The sequence below is a fragment of the Ambystoma mexicanum genome, chromosome 6q, assembly GCF_040938575.1.
Source record: "Ambystoma mexicanum isolate Mex_15411 chromosome 6q, UKY_AmexF1_1, whole genome shotgun sequence".
Lineage (NCBI taxonomy): Eukaryota > Metazoa > Chordata > Amphibia > Caudata > Ambystomatidae > Ambystoma > Ambystoma mexicanum.
The window spans coordinates 1106949492-1106970836 of NC_090937.1; positions in this window are offsets into that span (position 1 = coordinate 1106949492).

Here is a 21345-nt window from a genome sequence, read left to right on the forward strand (position 1 = left end):
GGTTTTTCTTTCAAAGTTTCTCAGGCTCCTCCGGCTCGGAGGAGCCTGAGAAACTCGGAAAGAAAAACCGCAGCGTTTTCCAACACAACCGCGTGTGTTTCTGCCTGCTGTGGCTATCGCACCGGAGACCCAAAGTGATAGCCACAGCAGGCAGAAACACACGCGGTTATGTTTACATGCCGCGTAGTGTTTCTACCTGCAGCTGATTTCCCATTTCCCATTTTCCCGTGGGGAGCCCGAGAGCCCCAAATGGGAAATGCTAAATGCTGCGTTGTCTGCCTAAATCTGCTTTCCCCGTGGGGAGTCCGAGAGCCCCAAATGGGAAAGCAGATTCAGGCAGACACAACGCGGTTGTTTTTCCGCAATGCCGCGTTGTGTCTGCCTGAATCTGCTTTACCATTTGGGGCTCTCGTGCTCCCCGGGAGCCCGAGAGCCCCAAATGGTAAAGCAGATTCAGGCAGACACAACGCGGTTGTGTTGGAAAACGCTGCAGTTTTTCTTTCCGAGTTTCTCATGCTCCTCCGAGCCGGAGGAGCCTGAGAAACTTGGAAAGAAAAACCGCAGCGTTTTCCAACACAATAACGTTGTATTTATGTTTGCGGTCGCTTCAAAAGCGACCGCAAACATAAATACAACGTTTTTAAAGCTGCGGTTTTATTTCTAAGTTTTCCCGGCTCCTCCAGCCCGGAAAACTTAGAAAAAAAACCGCAGCTAGTGCTTATTTTTTGTAAAAAAAATAAATAGCACTTACCGAGATTCAGCTGCAGCTTTCCTGCTCTGGTCTCCGGTCCGCGTCCTCCGAGTCCCGGCACTAATGAAGGGAAAGCCACCCAGCGGTAGACTTTGTTTACTACAGCTGGCTGGCTTTTCCTTCATTAGTGCCGCAAAAGCAAAAGCCAGCACAGGAGGGCCTCCATTTCACAAAATGGCTGCGCCCCTGTGCTTGCTTTTTTGAATTTTGAGCTTGAATAGCTCAAAATTTTACATAGGAAGTTTTAAAACGGAGGATGCTAGTATTTTTTTTTTTATGTGGCCTATCTATTTTTTAAATAAAATTTTTTACTAGACCATCCCTTTAAGACTGTTCCTCAACCAGCCTCAGCAATGAAGCACCACTCCATTCCCCAGCTGCCAAAAATCTGAATAATTGATATCTACTGTGAACGATACTGCGTGGTCGGATGCTGACTCCACTTCCTTGAGGAGCTACAAGGCTTGTTGCTTCTTATCCTCAGGCGAGAGCTCCAGAACTTTGACCAAGCTTATACCAGAACTCCCTATCCTACCTGGGCAAGATGCCAAAGAATTTGCAGCTTTGATAGTTGTTGCCACTGTAATAATGAGTCGCTTCCCAAAGACATCCAGCTGCCTGCCCACTCTGTCCGGGGGTATGCACAAGAGGTGGAGTGACTGGCTGATCTTTCTCGCTGCCACGCATAATACTAAATCCAGGCTTGGTTAAGCTCTCAAGCATTTAGGTGTGTTATCCATTACCCTGTGCAACTTGCCAGGGCTGTAAAGGGGACTCTCATGGCCACCAAACCATCAAAGATATCACTTATGAAGGGGATGGACATTATAGGTTTCCTGAATATTTCTCTGCATTCATACAAGAACCCTTCCTTCCCCTGCTCGTGTCATGGAATCTCGTCCAGAGGGATGAGATCTTCCAACTCATCTGTGGACAGAGAGTGCGTTTGAGGCAGAATGGGGATGCATACCGTCTTGAGAATCTATGCCAGAGGGCAGAGTCGCAGGTTGAGAGATGCGGTATCTCATTCCCTGTAACAATTTTACCCCATCCTAACCGGTAGGATATTTAGGAACTCTACCCCCCTGTCCACTTTTACAACACAAACCCTTTCTCACGGACAGCCTGCTATAAGGGAAAACAGACTAACACCCGAGCCGTGTACCTGACATGTCCCAATACTATGGTCAGGCAATTATCAACAATCACTCACACCTGATTTCCATTACACTTTCAAAAACACAACCAGTTGTTGCCAATCTGTAACCCTAATATGCACTCCTCGGGGGACTTATAGTCCCGAACACTTTAAGGTCTAAAAGTAGAGAGTACCCATACAGGGCTTCTCCTAATAGACCAGTTCAGTGAGTGGTTCGTGAAGTCATATTTTTTATTTTTAACAAGATGAGAAACAATTATTGTGCAAATAGTTTGTCAATAATCTCCAAACTATGGAAATAAGGCAAAAGTGGTAGTTCATCGATAATAAATATCAAGATTTATGTTTATATATGTAAAATCCATACAAACTCAATCAATATAAATCAGAATACATCAGAAAAGTTCAATCAACATAATTCAGAATACATCAGCGAAATAAGTCAACTGAAATTTGTGTTAAATTTATCACACAACTTGGTTTTGTAACATATAGCTATTTGCTAAGAATGTCCAGTGGGCTCCTCTTAAATACAAATTTGCTGACGCGTTTTGGATTATAAGCAATCCATCTTCAGGGCCTGGGAACTCATTGTTTCATAATATTCCATGGTGTAACCTTTCTATTCTCGTGATCGCCTAAAGGATAACAAGTAGATTCACTTAGTCCAATCATGTCTGAATAATTCAATGCAAAAACATTCAATGGTCTAAAGGGTACTAACTTTAAAGCGCTACGAGTTAGAACCAGAGGGTACATTTGTTTCTGCCTGTTTACGAAGAGATCTGTGTTACTATGCATATCTAGAGCTTTTTAGGAGGAAATTGCATGGTATGTCATAAGACAATAAAATAACTCACCCGACTTGAGTGGGATCATCAATAGTCGAGCAGCGGGTATGTAGTCCAGCTGCTAAAATGCTGTATTCTCTGGTTAGGCTAAAATAAATAATGTAAAGTGTAAAGTAATATAAGTAACTAAGCTAAAAGTATTGGAAACGTCAATACCCCGTCACCATATAGCTTGCTGTGTTCCCTTTAGTCTAATCCAAGTGCAGAGGGACTGGATAAGTGTGCCTTGATGTTTGGCGTAAGCACAATGTAATACGAGTGTATAATATAAGGGACCATAAGTATATTTCTTAGAGGCAGCAAGTCTTTATAAATAATAATATCACTGTGTATATTCTTCAAGGGAACTCTAGTTATCAAGCTGTGCATCCAAGTTTAGAGTGTTCTAAACAGAGTGGACCAAAACATTAGTGGAGGACTAAAAGTCGAATGTTATATTAAATGTAGCTACAGAGTGTGGCACTGTAAACTGTAAGTCAGCATGGCCACTGCCATATTATGAAAATCAAACCCCATGTTGGGGGAATACACTTACCTATGGGAACACAGCGAGGGATCGGAGCCGGCTGTTTACATGACACGCGGCCGGATCCCTCACTGTGTATATAGTAACCATAGAACCGGCGCGCACGCGCATCGGTGCCACATTGCATAGTCACCATCTTGGTGTGGGACTCGGGTTGTGGAAACAGTTTGTAAGTACGGCTCATAAATGTGTGGCTGCTCTGCTTATCCATAAGTTGTAAAGCCGTTAACCATTCGATTCAAAGCATGATTTTCTATGTAAGAGCAGAATTTATACATGTACAGAAATATATATGTGGAGAAAGCTGTAGTTGCCCACAACTGGTGTGAACATTCTGAATGATAAAACATGCTGTTTATTCAATTATGGCGTGCTGAACCTTCAGGTGCTCAAGGTTGAAGGTCCAGGGCTGGCTACTTTAAAGTAGTGATAAAAGGAATCAATATAAGCAGGAAGTAGGGCCAATGCACAGAAATGATTCTGTGGGGTGCCCTACTCCTGCTAATAGGTGGGGAATATGTACTGTACCTCCAGGTGCTCAAGGTAGAAGGCCCAGGGCTGGCTACTTTCAAGGAGTGGAAAAGGGAATCAATATAAGAAGGAAGTAGGGCCAATGCACAGAAATGTTTCCGCGGGGTGCCCTACTCCTGCTAATAGTAGTTGGAGAACGTAGTGAGGCCACATGGCCATGTGGTGCACTAAATGAACAATCTTGTATAGGAAGTAACAATGAGGAAAGAGGGCCTAGAGCTGTGGGCAGAATCACATGCCTCGGGTTCTGTTCAAACCGTAATTGGAGGATTTTGATAAAACTAACCTATCACTACGTGAAGCCTACTACGGAGAGTGGAATTACATTTCTGCATTAGGCATTTCTATGGTGAAAACCATCATTCCCAAGTAGGTTCGTTTCTGGACACAGTTGTACTCATTCTCTGGGTTCTGTCCCGCTCAAAGTCTATATCACTGGGTCTATTCCGTGCAGGTTAATGGTCTCATCCTTTGCCCATTCTCGTAGGTATTAACCTACTCACAGTCTAGTGTTTCACTTAATTTCAACCCCCTGCTGATTACACAGGGAATATATAAAGCATATTAAGTCAAAATCGCAGTTCATGCCCCTCGCGCTAAGAGAGTCAAGAAGATTAATAAATAGGATTTCCCTTTGTAATAGTCTTTTGTGGACAACTCCCCCCGTGGCCTAATTTGACCTGTTCCAAGATAGCACATTTCAATTGTGCAACTGAGTGTCTTGCCTCTACAAAATGCATTGCTACAGGTGAGTTCAAATTTTTTGTGTGGATATTTGACTTGTGTTCAGTCCACCTCGCCTTGGCTTTCCTCATTGTCATGGCCACGTACTAGTAACCCCAGGGACATTTCAGTGCATACACTACATTTGATGAATTGCATGTACAAGAATGCTTGAGCCAGATAGCTCTCTCTGAATGGGGGTGTGTGATTAGACAGGCGTTTTTCAAACCCAATTGAAGTTTAATAAACACCCTTAAGCTGTGATCACTTGTGTCTGTCTTACTGTTTGATACCTTTCCTTCCTTACCGAAGTGGACAGGTGGCTTCTAGATAGTAATCTCAGGTCTTCACTATGTTTCAGACGCCACCTGCCCCCAAGGAAGCTAAAAAGGTGAATATCTGCAGCTAGCCCAGCACTGTGGGATACGCAGAGAGGGTGCTTGCCACACAGGTCTAAGGCACAAGGAAAAGAGGAACACATCTCAGGAAGCAGGCAAGACATGAGGAAAAGAATGGAGGAAACACTTGACAAGCAGGATTTGGAAGCTTCTCTCACCATATTCAAAGAAGACTTGAAATCTAGATTAACTGTACTTGGTCAGAGATGTTCTCACCACATGAATTGCAGATAATAAGCAAGTGATGGAACATGTGGGTGACATGAGCTGGAAGGAGATAATCCCAAACGGAGTCAATCTACTATAAACACTGCTACAACTGTGAAAATGCTTGAAGGGACAGAGCATGCCAAAACAAATGTGAGGACCTAGAAAATTGTTCCAGGTGAGATAACGGAATTAAATACCTGAAAGAAGGCCATGAGACAAGCATGAATGTTCGCCTTCACTAAGTGTTCCAAGTTAAGGAAATCAAGGGAGCACAGAGTGGGTAAACCTTAAAACAAAGCAGATACGACTTCCAGAGATGTGCTAGTAAACTTCAACAGGTAATCACTCAAAGAAAAAATAATGTACATGGCCTGCAAGAGCAAATCTTTATCTTTCCTGGATACCAAGTCCAACTCTTCCACAATATATCTCCGACCATGTTAATAAGGATGCCATTATGCAAACTTCAGAAGGACTCATGATCATACATAGGGCTGAGGAGATAGTTCATCACACATGGGAATACGGGGCAGTGGGGAATCAGAGAGTTGGAACATCAACAGAGACTTCCTGTTACTGTCCTGCGTTATCGGTTATCAACTGTTGTAATGTGACACTGCAAAAACCCATTTAAAAGAATTTTAAAAAATATGCGCATTCGAAAAATTAAATGTCTATATTTTCTTTAGAGTGACTCACACACCTGCATGCTGTTATCTACTGTGGAAGTTACACTTCGGGGGTAACTGTGAAACTCCATCTCAGTGGGATTCACCAATGAGTTGGGAGACTTACAAGGCTCTTGAATCCTTGCAGAGAAATACAAGAAATATTAGTGACGTCTGGAAAGGAAAGGGGAGGAAGAAAAGGAAGGGAGAGGAAAAAACTAAGTAATAACCTCCAATCCTGCAAGATACTGTTTACTACTGACTATTTAGCCTTCATGAAAGATGTTTTTACTGAGAGGATATCCCAATGTAATTTATAAGTGCACATTTTTGCAAAGTTAAATTTACGTGTCTAAAAAGAACAGCTATTTTCTTTCTGTCTCCTCATAAACAAGATGGTTAAGATTTAATCCTTTTTTAGGACGGGGGAACCAGAAAAGGGGACAGGTCAGGAAATGCAAGCCAGTTTCTAAAAGTGAAAGAAGGAGGGGTTAGGGTAGCAGACCACTCCTGAACTACTATGCAACACCCTTGCTGTAGAAGGAAGATTTTGGGGGGAGCGGAAGGGGTCGGAGGGTGTTTACATTGCTTATCAATTTAAATGGGGGCAGCAATATCTGATAAGTTGTTATTCCCGGGTCGGATTGCGTGACCCAAGAAAGTTCATTTGCACTGTCTGCAACATTCACAAACCACAGACAATAATAATGACCAAAAATGATGAAGATATGAACACATAATGTCAGAGGACTGTACTCCCTAATTAAAAGACATGCTTTTTTCTGGAATTAGAAGCGAAAGAACTGGACATTGTGTTCCTGCAGGAACCTCACTTACTGGCATTAGATCAGCATAGGTTTAGGCATAAGGCCTACCCATCTCAGTTTCATGCAGGTACCATTATAGAGCATATATTACACGGGATGAAGGGATATCGGAAGGAAAGTGACACCTGGGAGGTGAACTCACTAGTTAAATTGGATATAATGAAAGTGCTCCTCATGTGAGAGTAAATCATAGTGGCTGCCACATCTAGAAGGATGAGGGGCTTAGCTGAAACACAGATACAGAAAAAATGGGAAATTTAGAAAAGCAACAAATGCAGAAGGAATCAAGAAGCACATATATAAATTAGCTGCAATTAGGGGTCAGCTCACCTCGCTCATGACTAATAAAGTGGAAGAAATGATCTTCAGAGCAAATCTATATTGTTGCAGGTTTGAAAACAGGCCATGAAATCTGCCAGCACGTATGCCAAAATCAAAAGCGGCTAGAGCTTTTGTTGCCACTATTTGGGGAGAAGATGTGAAGGAGATTGGCAGAGAGATAGGAAAAGAGATCAGTTTAGTTCCTTTTTTCAAAAACAACATAACAACATTCTGTTGGATGTAGAGAAACAGAAACAATATCTGTCAAAAGTTGACCTACCACATACAATGGAGGAACAGAAAGAGGCTCTAGATACACTTGTAATTCTTGAAAGAAAAACTAAAAGCTATTTCACAGTTTAAGACCAGGAAAAGCCCAGGCTCAGGTGGCTCTAGGTCTTGTTTCTATAAAACATACTCTGCTTATTTGGCCGCAGTACTAACAAAGGTATTTAACTATTTCATAGAACAAGGAGGCGTCGCAAAACCCATGAAGCAATCTCATATCACAGTGATATCCAGGTTGGGGAAAACCCTCACAGTTTGTGCATTTTATAGGCCAATAGCCTTGATTAATGATGACATAAAAATCTACGCTCATATTCTGCCCAGCAGAATTGAACCCATCCTCAGGGTATATTCTTAATATAAATTGATTTGATGAGATTAGGAAGCTCCTAGACACAATAGACAAATCTCTTGAACTGGTGTTAGAGATATTTGGATTTAGGGAGGGCTTTTGCAGAAAGATCAGAGAAGATCATAGTGAATAATCAAGATCCTAGCTTGAATATTTCTGTGAACTGGGTTTTGACTAATCAATTTCCATTCTCCAGGGGAACCAAGCAGAGGTGTCTGCTCTATCCTCTACTCTTCACTTTAGTAATGCAACCTTTCACAGCAAGGGTGACAGGCCATATATCAGTAGACTCTTGGGTGAAAGAAAACCGTAAAATTAGCATGTCTGCTGATGATGTGATATTGACATTAACCAACTTACTGAACTCTTTATAATGGGTGACTGAGGAGATGGGGCTGGCTTTAAAGTGAACAGGACAGTCAGAGATTTTCACTATTTCGGTCCCCCCAGCAATAGTGAGCCTAATACAAAACAGATTTCAGACCCTAATATGTGTCTCTATATAGAGCAAATTAACCAAAAGCTAGTGTTTGATCAGATTGAAATAAATGGAAAAGATTGGCCCTTATCTGGTTGGGATGCATAGCTCTCAGTAAAACAAACAGCCTGCCTCGTCTCATCTATCTATATCAAGCTCTCCAAATACACATACCTCAAGTAGATCTTCAGAGTATACAAAGCAGCATCGTTCCCTTTGTCTGAAAGTGGAAAAACCCATAGTAAAAAGGCAAGCACTCATGTGCTCTAGATCCCAGGGAGGAGTAGGCTGCCTATATCATAAAATAGCATATGGCACATGGCAGCTCAACTCAGAATAATTAATGAATGGAGTTTGAAATTTGAGCTGTTAGGCCAGAAACGACCCTAACCATGTATAGTACGTATATTATGTTGGCCGGAAACTAATTGCATCATGTGACAAACATCGCAAACACAGAATCGTCAGTATAACAAGTATAACCACAGGGCGTCCATTTTTGTGTAACATCTGCCATTTGCTTTTTACCTTTCTATCAAATGCTTTGCAAAATGTATTTTATTCTGAAAGCTCATACACGGCGCGAGGCCACAGCTTGCATGTTGAAAGATCAACCCAGACAGGAATGCCAAACAGTACAGAAATACATTGTTTTCCTCCCTCACAAAGTCCTTGGAGGCAAGCAGAAACAGCATTTAATCAGCAGCCCAGGTGCCGGCCTGTCTCACCAAAGCTGTAGCAATAGGCAGTTAAAGCATGAATTATATTCTTTTAGCGGTCCTCCTTCACGGATCTGCCTCAGAACAGGCTGACCCCTAGTTCATGAATAGAAAAGGGTAGATAACGTGCTATGGAATGTGTCTCTTTCACAAACATGATATCCTTGCTGAACAAGTGCTTTATGTTCTCCATAACACAGAACTGTCTCTGCAACTGTTGCTAAAATAAGTATAATTAGATTGAATAAGAAACTTGTCATAATTTGTCATGATTGTCAATCACCGAACCCTAGCTCTAGAAGATACATTATGGGCGGTTTGATTTGCCTTCAAAGATTGCATGTTTGTAAATATGTTACCTCTTGAGCGATGCTCGTTCTTTTACGTCTCACGAGGTCTTGGTGATACACGTTGTGAGACGTTAGACCCAGTGGGCCGACTGAGCATACTTTGAAATAAACCATATTACTTAGAAAATCGAACCTTGTGTCTGTCATATCACTAGTCTATGGTGATTGTGCGTTAGTTTCCATATGCGGGGGCCTTTACGGCCTAGCAAAAATGGTGCCCGAATAGGGACCCTCCTCCTTTTGCTCCATCGTATACGTTAAGTTTTAAGAAGGCAAAAACTAATCGAGGACAAAGCTGTCGAGCTGGGATCGAAAGGTGTTTGGGGCGCCCCTGTAGAGGTGATGAGAGACTCCTTTGCAGATCTGTACACAGCCGATCCCTGATCGACGAGCAGCGTCCAGAGAGCATCGAGGCGAGGGTCCTGAAATGAGGCATATTGAGCCAGATACGCAGTCACGACGATTCTTGGTTGCGTCTGTGCACGGACGAATTGCATCTTGAGTGACGAATTGATTGACCAGGTGAGTCGTGCACCGATTCTTAAACACCCTGATATTAATTGCGAGTTGCTCTTGTAAGATCAAATGCCCAGGGTAAGAAACGAGTAAGGATTAATTATTCCTGGGAGATTGTCTTCCTGCCTAATGGGATTTTTCGACCCGGTAGACAATCTTTGGAAACTGGCTAGGTCGCACCACCCATAGGGTCGCCGGCGTTTGAAATATATGTGAAATATGGAGTAGGGGCAATAATGTTTAATGCGATTTGGCATAAGCAGACCAGACATGCATCAGACTTACAGTGGCCTAATGATGGGAGTTTTGAATTGACAAGTATAGAACACTTAGAATCAGTAATGCTACGCATGAAAGCGCGCCCAGCGGCATTCGATGCCGTAAGAGATTGGAGGAAGGAAGCTACTCTCCGTCTGAGAAGTAAAAAAATATATCCACAACAAGATTTGCATACATCAGATGAGCTAATAAACAAAATCCTAAATGAACGAAGAAATTAACGTCTTCAAAGTAATATTGACCTTATTGTTCCTCCATCTCAGTTGCCATCCCCCACTCCTGTTGTTCCATCTACACCATCTCCGCCTGTGCCCGTGACATAATTTCCTCCACTGCCGTCAAGCGTGAATTAGCAGCCGCCTTGGCAGGCAGTTCTACAGAGGTGGGGCCTGTGCCACAAGGAAGCACTAGAGTAACTTGTAGTACGGTTAGTAAAGAGAGGAAAGAGCAGTTGAAAGCTTGGGCAGAGACGTATATTTAAGGTGACGATGCGGGAGCCGTGCAGGATTCCATGTGTGACTATAAAAGGCTTGGCGAACAGCAGGTAATGTTAGAATGCATGGGGGGGTATCTTGTGGGAAAATGGAGTAAGTTGACTGGTACATTAGCACCGCAAGAGTTGCGTGATCTCAATGTTTTTTCTCATTTATGGGATAATGCGTCGGAGTTACAAGAACATGAAGGCCGGCTATTTGTGTTTAGAAACCAGCTTGATCAATTGAATGAAGAAATAATGAAAAAAGATAAACAGATTGCGTCATATGTTCAGCAACGATGCTTGCCACCGTTAAAGCCTGTTAGTGAAGAGATGAAAATTTGTACGCGAGAGGCGCTTAGATGTATTACTGATGTCACTATTTCCCCAACATAAGTGCATGATACGTTTAGTCAGTATACACTAAAGATACAGAGAAAAGTATTGCAGGTCATGGTCGAGTATTTGCAAGATGAGTGTTTGAAGAAGAAAGTATGTTGTCCAGCTGATTTGATGACGATATACAAAAGAGCATTTTCATCTGAAACTGGAATGACTGCCTTTTCTCTCGATTTAGCTTTATTGCTTAGCAAACAAACAGATGTAGAATCACCTAGTCTGCAATTGCCTATGAGAGAAGTGCCCCCCACGTTTGTCCCGAAAGTAGAAATTGCTGCCGCTAACGGAAATCCAGCGGGCATGATATAAGCACATTATACAGCGCAATTTGTGCATGTCCCTTTTTCTAGACAGGAGGAAGATAATATTAAGCAGACGATCCCTGATCTTAGGAAAAATTCAGAGGGATTCTATTAGGAAATTGAGTCTGTTGTGAATTCTTCCGTTTTTACAATGAGTGATATTGATCTATTGTTCCCTGTGATTCTAGACATATGGAAACTGGTTAGGAATGTAAATAACGCAGATATATTGGGGGATACAAATGGGAGAATTTGATTAGAATTGATACAGAGAGAAAAGCTGGAGAAATACCAGCGCCGGTCATGTTGGCCTTACCAGCGCGAATAGTACAGAAATTGAACATTTTGATACCTGAGAAAAGAATTGTTTGGGGTAAATTAACGGCTTGCTTACAGGGCAAAGATGAAGCTGTGACAGATTATTTTAATCGATTTGAAGAAGTATTTGCAGATTTCAATGGCCAAGATTTGAGTACTGAACCCGGGAAGAGGTTGTTTGTTGATAGGTTTGTGCAAGGGTTGTTACCGAAAATTCAAAATTTAATAATGACATCTGAAAGTGCACGGCAAACAAAATCACAAAGTGAAGTATTACACATGGCCCAATATTATGAGAATAGAGTAAATGCAGAGAAGGAGAAAGAAATAAGGGACAAAGGGAATTTAAAAACAAGGGTATTAATGCAGCAAGTAGCAAACAATAACAGAGGTGGTGGGAACGCACAAACAAGAGCTCATTTCTCCAACATGCAAGGTGGTCCAATAGGGATTAATCAATGTGCCTATTGTAGACAAGAAGGCCATTGGCGAGCACAGTGCCCGCAGATACAGAATCGAAATGGGACTTTCCCGAGAAGACAGAATAGAGGTCACCCGGGAACACAAGGAAAGAATAGAAACACAAGATCGCCACAAGTTCAGAACATCCAGGGGAATCACAACCAGAATCAGAACCAATACCAGCAACAGCAGAATAGCACGGGAGATGGAAATGTTTTTGATAATCAGTCCAATGCATATTACTCTGGCGACTTACATCCAATGATGTATTGTTTTACTAGGATAGCCCAAGACAGGGGTTGGAACCAGTATCTATTCCCGTAGACCAGCAAGGGCCCTACGTAGAAATGAAGGTTGGGAATAGGGAGCACACATTTCTAGTGGACACAGGTGCACAGAAATGTTCAATTGACCATCACCAGGTTCCAGATATACCACTGTCAGGGCAAAATAATGTCTCAGTAGGGTTCGCTGGTACACCAGTAATTAGTCCAGTGTCACAGTCAGTTCCTATAACACTAGGTCCATTCACTGAGTCTTGGCCATTTCTTTTGACAAAAAATAGCGGTGAAAATTTGTTGGGTTTAAATTTGTTGAAGAAATTGAATGTGGTTATTCATTGTTCTCCTGATGGAGTGTATTTGACAATATCACCACAAAAAAACTCCTGTATCACAATTTTTATCTAAACCATTACCAACTGAATTGAGTAAAGTACCAACTTGTATATGGGCAGTAAATAATAACGATGTTGGTTGTTTGAAAGTAGAGCCAGTGAAAATAGTTTTGAAAGAAGGAATTACATTGCCGCGTATTCCACAATATAAAATCTTGGCAGAAGGGGAGAAAGCATTGAAATGCATTGTGTCAGATTTAATTAAAAGAAACGTAATTGAAGAGATTTCAGGTAGCACTTGCAATAGTCCAATTCTTCCGGTTTATAAGAAAGGAGGTAATGACATACCGTATTGTTTCATAATTGATTTGCGCGGATTGAATAAAGTCGTTGATCCGCAATTTCCATTAGTCCTGGATGTGACTGCAGCTTTGACTATGATACCAGCATCTGCATCATACTTTAGTGTTGTAGATTTGAAGAATGCGTTTTTCAGCATTCTAGTACACCCAGATAGCAGATATTTATTTGCTTTTACTCTAGGAGGACGTTCATTTACATTCACATGAATTCCGCAGGGTTACACTGAAAGTCCAGTATTTATAGTAGAGCATTAAAAGAACAACTGGACATGCTAGAGCTACCAACAGGTTGTGTATTGTTACAGTACATTGATGATTTATTGATTGCAGCAGACACAGAAGACATTTGTAAAGAGAGCACAGTTGCATTATTGACACATTTAGCAGCACATGGACACAAAGCTTTCCTAAAAAAAATCCAGTATTGTCGAAAGGAAGTGGCCTACTTGGGCTAGCTCCTTTCGAAGGAGGGAAGAAGATTGACACCAGAAAGAATAGAATGCACCTCTGGTATGCCTATTCCAAAAACACAGAAAGAAGTCAGGGCTTTAATTGGCATGGCTTCATATTGTAGGCAGTGGATCGCGAACTTCGCCATGATTGTGAAACCAATAGTGGCATTGACAAGGAAGGATGTTGCCCTGCCTTTACCATGGAGCATGGAATGTCAAGAAGCTATTGACCTGCTCAAAGTTGCATTGTGTTAAGCTCCAGTTTTGGGCACACCAAATTATGACAAGAGTTTCAAGTTATTTGTGCATGAAAACAATGGTTGTGCTTTGGCTGTATTGACCCAGGAACAAGGAGAGAGAAATAGACCATGCAGTTATTTTTCTGGATCCTGTTGCATGCGCTTTGCCATGCTGTTTGCAAGCTGTTGCTGCGGCTGCCGCATCAGTAAAACAAACCGAGGGTATGGTTTTAGGTCACACTTTAACCATCATGGTGCCCCATGCAGTAGACGTTCTTTTAAATAGAACGCAGATGTAACACCTGACATCAGCCAGGCTGACGAGGTATGAAATAGTTCTATTTGCACTGCATATTCAAATTACGAGGTATTGTGCTTTGAATTCAGCTGAGTTAATGCCTCTTCCCAATCAAAAAACGGGTGAAAAAGAATTCCCCCATGATTGTTTAATGGATACTGAGCAAGAAACGAAAGGAAGAATTTATATAACAGATACCCCAGAGAAAGTGCCAGAGGGGAGCACTGTTTTGTGACGGTTCTTGTTTTAAATTACCCGATGGTACATCAACTGCTGCATATGCCATCACTACATTGAAGAGTATTGTAGAAAGCAAAACAATACCATACAACTCAGCACAGGCTGCAGCGATAATAGTGTTAACCAGAGCATGTGAAATTTCTGAAAACCTAAATGTAAACATACATACTTACAGTCAGTACGCATTTGGGGTGGTACACAATTTTGGTCGACTATGGGCTGAAAGGGGTTTTCTGACATCACACGGAACTAAGATCCAACATGGTACTTTGATAGTAAGATTGTTGTCCGCACTTGCGCTTCCCAAACGATTAGCAATAATGAAATGCGAAGCGCATAAAAAGGTAACATGTAACGTTGGAAAGGGAAACGCATTTGCGGACAGAATTGCAAAACAAACTGCCACTGATTTACACGCAAAAATGTATATTGAGAGGTCGAAAGAGGTGCCCTGCATGGTAGAAAATGGAATTGCCACAGTCAAAGAGATGCAAACAGAAGCAACTGCAGATGAAATAAAAGCATGGTCTGAGGGTTCAGCAGAATTAGATACAGAAGGTTGCTGGGTGGACAAAAAGAATAAAAAATTTGATTTGCCAAATGCCTATGTAACAGCGATGGTCACTATGGCCCATAGCCCAACACACATATGTGCTAAGAAAATTATTCAACATCTAGATACAGTATGGCAGAATCCTCACATTAGAAAAACTGCTGACAGGCTGGTTCAAAACTGCATGACTTGTCTGCAACATAACATTGGAAAAGGAACAACTACAGTGGGTAGTTTTGGCCCCCCCTCTATGCAATTTGAAGTGATCCATTTTGATTTTATAGAAATGGAAAGGTGTCATAATTACAAATACGTCCTTGTAGTGGTCTGTGCATTTGGCAAATGGGTGGAGCCCTATTCCCTAAAAGACTGTAGAGCAATGAGCACAGCGAAAGTCATGCTAAAAGAGTATTTTTCCCGTTTTGGCTTGCCACGTGTCATATGGTCAGATAACGGTCTGCATTTTATTGCAGCCGTGATACTACAGAGTTGTGCAGGCCTCCAGATTAATAAGAGATTCCACTCGGCCAGGCACCCGATGAGTGCCGGGCTTGTGGAACGCCAAAACGATATTTTGAAGAATAAGCTCAGTAAAATATGCACAGGGAGTCAGTTGAAGTGGCCTGATGCATTGCCATTAGCTTTATTGTGTATGCAAACCTCTGTGCAGGCAAAGACTGGACTCTCCCCCTATGAAATCATCATGGAGAGACCAGCAAATGTTTGGAGCGCCCCACAGCCTAAGCATTTAAGAGAGATTGAACACCCTTTGCTCATTACTTACTGTAAACTGTTAACTCAAAACTTGCATTTAATTCATCAGCTGGTGCAGGAGGCTCTTCCTGTCAGATATACCGGACGCGGGCATTGTCTGCAGCCTGGAGACTGGATCCTCACCAAGAACTTGGAACGAAAGTCTTCACTTGCACCGCGGTGGAAGGGGCCTTATCAGGTCCACCTGGCAAAGCAGACTGCAGTCCGAGTGGATGGTCGCAAGTCATGGATCCATGCCACGCATACGAAAAGAATTCCGTTCCCTTTGAAAAAGCTGCCTGAATCGAACGCCGAAAAAGAAACAGCTGCACTTGATCACAAAGATACCATTGCCAGTTCTCTGCCAGAAGTGCTTCCTAAGCCCGAGAAAGGGACTGGGGAGATTGTAACAAAGATGGAAAGCCCAAAGGTGCCTCAGTCTTGTCCGACTACTGCCGCAGCATCACTCATTGCATCGTAGGCTGCCACTGATCCTGCATCCGGAAATGAGAGCGCATTGTTCATTGACCATACGGTACCTGGAGCCATAAGGTACAACCTACGTTCTCAAAGCCGGAAATGATCTGCGTATTTGTTTTGCCTCTGTTCCCAACACGGATGAGATGGGAAACGGAGGCCTTGGGAAATGGAGCATATGAGCTGCATCAATCTGCATCAAACTGAAAGCTCAGAAACGCGGTTCCCCGGTGCTACCTTTGGAAAGTGAATGGCCAATGCGAGCCCATGCGGACAAGTGGTACCAACACAATTGATGCTTGCTCCGGCCTTCTTGGAGCACTGTGCAAAATCACATAAGCTTGCTTTCATTTATTAAGCAGGCTAACGTGAACTGGCCTGAACGCTTTGCTGTTACTTGAACGCTTTGCTGTTTATTGAATGCTTTGCTGTTTAACGTGCACTGCTGTGAAGAATTTCTTTGTGACGAACATTGCTGAGATAAACATTGCAGACAATGCCTATACTTACTCCTGCTCCCTCCTGCACCAATGCTGATGATATTTTAGAAATAGAGACTAAACGAGTGCCTAGAAGAGTTTGTTTCTGAAAAAATATGCTAATAATGATGATACCACTTTGCATCTTGATTACATTGGTCCCAATATTTTCGTATCTGGAAACTGTGCATCCTCTAAGCTCTCTTTTGCCTGCTACCAATGCTCCTGCCACAATAAGCCCGGTACATGTGCTCTCTTATACTCTCCCCTCACAAGAAGTGAGATACAGAAGAGGGTATGATAATAACACATTGCCTTTGATTATGAATGTGACTCATACTATTCTGAATAGGTCCAACTGCTGGGTCTGCTCCCATTTACCCCAGAATAGCGGAAAAGGAATTGGTTGGTATGTGCAGCCATTAGTGCTTAATGCGGCATGTTATGCATCATTGAGTGCATTATTTTACGGGAAGTGGAATAAGAGTGATACTGGTCAATTGGATGGAACAAACATAGATGAGTTCGAAAAAGTAATAATGGAACCAGTAGGTTGTTCCATATTTAACAGAGTGAAAATAATAAAACCAATGGCAAAACAAATAGGTAGGCTCTTTGTGCCTCACAAATAATCTGTTATCACTTTCATCATGGCTCCCGTAGGGAATAAGGATGTTGTGCCTCCCTCCTATACGATTAATTATAGTCCACGTACTGTCCCATTTTGCTTATGGAAAAAAGGTTCCTATTCGGTGGGAATTTTTCCTAGATGTATAAATACTGCAGTACTTGAAAAAGAAGAGGAACCAATATATGTAGGCGATCCTGTTTATTTTATATGTGGAGAGCAGGCCTATCCCTGGTTACCTAGAAATTGGGGAGGGACATGTTACTTAGGAATACTTTTCCCAGGTGTATTCCTTTCCAAAACTTCAGACATATCCAAACTATCGAGACCTAGGCCACGGCGGGATGATACAGGACTGATTGCAGGTGACATAGCAAAGTAATTTATACAATTTTGGGGACAAGCAATAAATTCATGGAATATAAGGAAACTGTCCAGGGTGTTAGAAAGGACGATTAATGGAACCACCAATATACTCTATAACATGACACTAGAAGAGAAAGCAGTTAGATTAATGACACTTCAGAATAGAATGGCTCTTGATATAATTTTGGCTGATTGTGTGGGTGTGTGCAAAATCATGTGGTCAGCGTGCTGTGTATTCGTAAGTGACTCCTAGCCTACGATTTTTGAAGCAATCAAGAAATTGCACGTCCTGAGTTCTGATATTCATGTCCCCACAGGTGGTTGGAATCTGAACATAAGCACATGGTTTTGGGAACTACTGCCTTCATGGGGATGGAAAATAATTGCAATTTTAGTAACGATACTTGGGATCCTCATGTTCTGCTGTTGTTGCATACACTGCCTACCAATCATTTGCTCTGAAATTACAAATGAATGTGTACACTCAGTGAAGGCAAAACAACCTCACATATTAGATAAAGGTTCAAATCACGAAATTGAAACAATCAAGGAATTCATGTCAATGAATGTTGAAGATGACGATTATAGTAGCATGCATAGTTCAGAATTAGATACATGGTCAGATGAAGATTAAATGTATGGATGATGCTCTTGGTTTATGGCCAAAAGCAGGGTTTGTTAGTCCAGAAACAACCCTAACCATGTATAGTACGTATATTATGTTGGCCGGAAGCCAATCGCATCATGTGACAAACATCGCAAACACAGAATCATCAGTACAACCAGTATAACCACAGGGCGTCCATTTTTGTGTAACATCCGCCATTTGCTCTTTTCCTTTCTATCAAATGCTTTGCAAAATGTATTTTATTCTGAAAGCTCATACATGGTGCGAGGCCACAGCTTGCATGTTGAAAGATCAACCCAGACAGGGATGCCAAACAGTACAGAAATACATTGTTTTTCTCCCTCACAAAGTCCTTGGAGGCAAGCAGAAATGGCATTTAATCAGCGGCCCAGGTGCCGGCCTGTCTCACCAAAGCTGTAGCAATAGGCAGTTAAAGCATGAATTATATTCTTCTAGCGGTCCTCCTTCGCAGATCTGCCTCAGAACAGGCTGACCCCTTGTTCACGAATAGAAACGGGTAGATAATGTGCTATGGAATGTGTCTCTTTCACAAACATGATATCCTTGCTGAACAAGTACTTTATGTTCTCCATAACAAAGAAATCTCTCTGCAACTGTTGCTAAAACAGGTATAATTAGATTGAATAAGAAACTTGTCATAATGTGTCATATTTGTCATGATTGTCAATCACCGAACCCTAGCTCTAGAAGATACATTATGGGCGGTTTGATTTGCCTTCAAAGATTGCATGTTTGTATATATGTTGCCGCTTGAGCGATGCTCGCTCTCTTGCGTCTCAAGAGGTCTGGGTGACACACGTTGCGAGATGTTAGTCCCAGTCGGCCGACTGAGCATACTTTGAAATAAACCATATTACTTGGAAAATCGAACCTCGTGTCTGTCGTATCACTAGTATATGGTGATTGTGCATTAGTTTCCATATGCGGGGGTGTTTGCGGCCTAGCAGAGCTACATTCGCTGGAACTAGTATATGGTCGCAAACATGGCTAAGAAGAAATTAGAGATTACGTTCATTATCTATGAATCCTGTCACTAAGTGTACCCTTGCGACAAGGCTGTTCGTAGATTTGGCCTTACCACTGTAGACGCGCTATAAATGTAATTTCATATCACATCATATCCCCTCCCGGCTCATCCAGACTTTCACCTTACAAATGGCAGCTTTTAACTCCTGGAAGCAAAGAGGATGTTTGTGAGTGGGGGACATGTTTTGAGATGGGGGTATCAAAGTAATTAAATATGCAACAAAGAACATGGGGTAGAGGAAAGAGAGTTGAGTATCGGCAAATCAGACATTGGGTGATGCATAATTCAGTCATAAATGGAGCTAAGAGGCAACTAACAGATTGAAAAATGAACAGTTGACATTTACACTGGTAAAGGTCTAATATAAAAAAAAGTTCACATTGTTACCATCAAGCTATCCTGACAAGCGAGACACACATAGGCTAAAATGGGAAATTGACATGGGAACACCAGTGATGGAGAATGTGCGGAGAGATGCGTGGCAGGGAATCCTTAAACATTCATGCAGTGTACAGGTAGACGAAATTCCATATAAGACCCTATACTGATGGCATTACACACTGACACAGTTACAAGCTATAAATAGGCATATATCGGACGCATGCTTGAGAGAGTGTGGAGGAAAAGGTAACTACATTCATATTCTCAGGAGCTGCCCCAGGCAACAAGATTTCTGGTTTAGGATTAATAAAATTCATGTATTCCCCATTCCAAATTATCCTATACAGTTAATTCTGGTGGTGTCTTATGATACAAGAGTGGTGTCTATGACAGCCATGCTCAATATTTTTTTTCCTGGTGTTGAGATGGTGTATTTTTAGGAGATGGGCCAAAAAGGTCTTCCGAATAGGGATATGTGGCTGGTGAAGATATGGTTAATCATAGCAATTGAAAAGATGTCTAAAGCAAATAAAGGGGCTGAAATGAAGTTCTATACAGTTTGGCGTCACTTTTAAGATATGCATCAGAGGATTGTAAGCGACTACGGTGTCCATAACACTTGTGAGCATTGGGTCTAGTTGAATAAAACCAGGACTGAAATCGCAGAGAGAAGGCATAAAGGATGAGTTGGATGGATGATGCCTGCGATTACTGTGGGTCTGAGTATTTTAAGTTTACTTTGATAGGTTATACTAATGAATGCGAACAATGTACGGGGATAAAGCAAGAGATATGGGAAAAAGTTGGGGTTTGATCTTGAGACTGTTACACATATAAACAGTGACATTACTAATATGGACCTATGCCGATTCCATTGTCTCTGGATAGGACATGTTTTATCTTACAAATTATGTGTTACGTCTCCTACACCTAACAACCCCTCCGCGGGTGCCACGCCCCCACCCTCGGCATCTTGCCGTCCCACTCGCCCACATACACACCCGATTGCACGCATATTCAGGCGCCCATTCAGTCATCATACTCGGGGGTTTTCCCATACACCTGGCACTTACCTTCCCTCCCGCTCCTGGCAGCTACACTGGAGGCTTCCATGTCACCAGGGTGCCCTGAATGGACCTCGGACGATCCGCGCGTCACGCGTCACGTGACTCTCCATTTCCATTGCAGCAATACTTCCGTATCACGTGATTTCTGTCATCCCCATCACGTGATACGCCTTCCTTGGATAAAAGTGTCCGGAAGTCAATGAGCGTCGCTTCACAGCTGTTTCCACCCGGATTTTTCTCGATCACGTTTTCTGTACCACGGATTGCCTTTGCCTTGCCCAAGTATTGACTTTGGATCACCAGTTGCCGGACTACCTTACTACATTGGATTCCTAGTGCCTTTGCCCCTTGTTACCTCGTTTTGGAACTGTTGGTTTTCTCGCTGCCTGACCCTTGGACTGTCCCTGGTTTGCCTCACGGATTTGTTTCTTGTCCTGGATTCTTGGCCTCTGGCCTTCACGCTGGGCGCTTGCCTGTCTGCATACCCACCATCTGCCCTCAACCACTTGGAGAATTCCCAACGCCTCTCTGCTGTTATTGAACATCTTTGCCAACACATTAGGTAAGCCATTTAGGATCATTTCCCTGGGGTTCTACTCTTGCCAACTGCTTTGTGCTTATCCTATAACCTATTGCCTTACAGCGTTCGAGGGGTCCTTTTCCGGCGGTTCCCGAGTCCAGGCCTACGAACCACTTCACCTGTGGCCTCAAAGACCACACAGGCAGTATTTCTGGTGTTGTCTGTGCGGTACTTGGGGACGGAGGTATCCTTACTCTGCACGACCATCAAGTCTGTAACAGACTGTGAAGCCTCTGGCCATTGGAGTATGGATCCCTCCGCCGGGGACCCCGTGA